This window comes from Telopea speciosissima, chromosome 9 (genome assembly GCF_018873765.1).
Source record: "Telopea speciosissima isolate NSW1024214 ecotype Mountain lineage chromosome 9, Tspe_v1, whole genome shotgun sequence".
NCBI lineage: Eukaryota > Viridiplantae > Streptophyta > Magnoliopsida > Proteales > Proteaceae > Telopea > Telopea speciosissima.
In genome coordinates this window covers 24,123,921-24,126,124 of record NC_057924.1, presented here as the reverse complement: position 1 = coordinate 24,126,124, position 2,204 = coordinate 24,123,921, and the positions used below count along the sequence as shown (strand labels likewise).

Below are 2,204 nucleotides of genomic sequence, written 5' to 3'. Positions count from 1 at the left end.
TCTTCATTGTATTAGCTTTCAAGTTTAATGCAAGTTTTATTTCATCTTCTTTACTTGTTCTTCTTAGGTTAGTTTTAATGGTGATGTAATTAACTAGGATAGCCTACATGGATTTGTAATTAATTAATTAATTAACATCTTCATCACTCAAGCTTCTCCAACTTGCAAGATCGTGTGGGGAGTGCAACCTCTCCCCCAAGGTAATTGTCTTATTCTCTTCTCTTTTTTGTATTTTAGCATTTTAAATTGTTTCTCATTCTCAACTTTGGGTTTTATCCTAGGCAAATTAGGTCCTTAGTTTTTAGGTTCATTCTATTTATAATTCAATATTTTCCGTATCTAGATGAATGTTTAGGACGTCAATTTTGGTAGATGCATGTGTTAGGACTGTAGTTTAGCTTAATCTATCACTTGTTACACTTTCGCCTTATGTGAGAAAGGTAAAATAGAGTGGCTACATCTCCCTGTGTTCGACCCGTACTCGTATGACCCGTATGCTTGCGGTATTTTTTTTTAACTCAAATAAGTCTTTGGCGCTGTTGCCGGGGAGATAATTGTCCATTTTATTTTTTCCTCTTGAGTAAATCGAAGTGATTTTATTTTGTTTTGTTTTGTTTTCTAAAAAAAAAAAAAAAAAAAAGAAAACCTCATCTTGTTTCTCTTCTGTTTCAAAGGATGTGCACTCAATCCAAAATTTTTCATATGCCCAAACCCAACCAATCTTGGTGTACCTCATGGGATTTCATCACCTATGACGCTGCCCCTTGATTCGTTTGGGTGGTTTGGATTGGCATGTGACCTATTTTTGGAGGTGACCAACTTTGATAATAGGAAAGCAACAGAGTGAGTGGTTTTGTTTGGAAACAAAAACGTATAGTAGTCCTCCACTCTACATTAGAATCCACTTGGAGTAAAACGTAGGTGGCTAGTTAAGACTATGGATTCCCTTACTGTCAACCTATATGACAACTTTACAGCTTTGAAATCATTGTTTCAACCTTTGAAGGGCAGATGCACCAACTATCTTGAGCTCCTCGTGTTTTTTGTGTTTTTTCTAGTCTTTTTTATTTTTCTTTATAATTAAAATTAAAAAAAAAAAAAAAAAAAAGAGACTTCTAAATCAGTTTAGGTGGCCAATGTGTGGACCCGTGACTCAACCAACCGACTTGTTAAAATACCACCTCCACCACCTTTGACCATAGTTGACCAACTTCAGCCTAGGACTCTTAAGGATAGGTTCTACCCTACTAGGACTGCACAGCCTTCCTGCATCAGTCTACCAGTTGCTATAGGAAATAATTATGAACTCAAGACCAACTTCATTAGTATGTTGCCCCATTTCCATGGGATGGCCAATGAAGATGCCTATCTCTTCCTTAGGGAATTTGAGGAGGTTTGTGTTATGATTAAAGTCCAAAATTTATCTGATGATGCAGTTAGACTTCGGTTCATAACCTTTGCTCTGAAGGACCATGCCAAGAAGTGGCTCTATGGATTGCCTACTAATGCCATTACTACATGAGATCAGTTTAAAATTGTTTTCTTGAGAAAGTTTTTCCCTCTTCACAAAACCCATAAACTCAAGAGTGACATTCTTCAATTTAAACAGAAATCACATGAGTCATTCTCTAGATTCATGGAAGGGTTCAAGGATCTACGGTTAGAATGCCCTCACCACGGTATTGACTTGTGGCAAATTTGCCAAATCATTTATGAGGGCATTGACTTTCAGACCAAATAACTTTTAGAGTCCATGTGCCCCACTGGATTTACCTCTTTTACTGATGAGAATGAGGCTTGGACAATTTTGACCAACTTGGCTAATAAGACTAGGGAATGGGAGTCCACCCAAGAGGCTGAAAGGACCACTAAAGGTTACTTCACTGAGTGTGTACCAACTAAAAAAACCAAACTTGATAGCCTCATCAAAAGGTTGGAATCCATAGTCCCTAAGGAGCCTGTCTCAGTTAACAAAGTCAACCATGTCTCCATGTGCATTTGGTGCCATACACCTGGTCATCTTATGGAGGAATGCCCCAACACCTTTTCAGGTAATTTCAACATTGAGAATGTAAGTGCTCTTTACCAAAATAATCCATATAGCAACACTTACAATCCAGGATGGAGAAATCACCCTAATTTCTCCTGAAATCAAGGGAATCAAGTAGGCCCATCTAACTTTCACCATCAAGGCCAGCTTGGTC

General features: G+C 37.8%; 1 non-coding gene across 1 annotated transcript; it reads right to left on the bottom strand.

Annotated features, from left to right (window-relative positions):
- Positions 1 to 1,576: 1,576 nt before the first annotated feature.
- Positions 1,577 to 1,683, bottom strand: LOC122641196. The gene has a single exon (XR_006329845.1). It is a non-coding gene; the product is annotated as a small nucleolar RNA R71 (small nucleolar RNA).
- Positions 1,684 to 2,204: the final 521 nt, after the last annotated feature.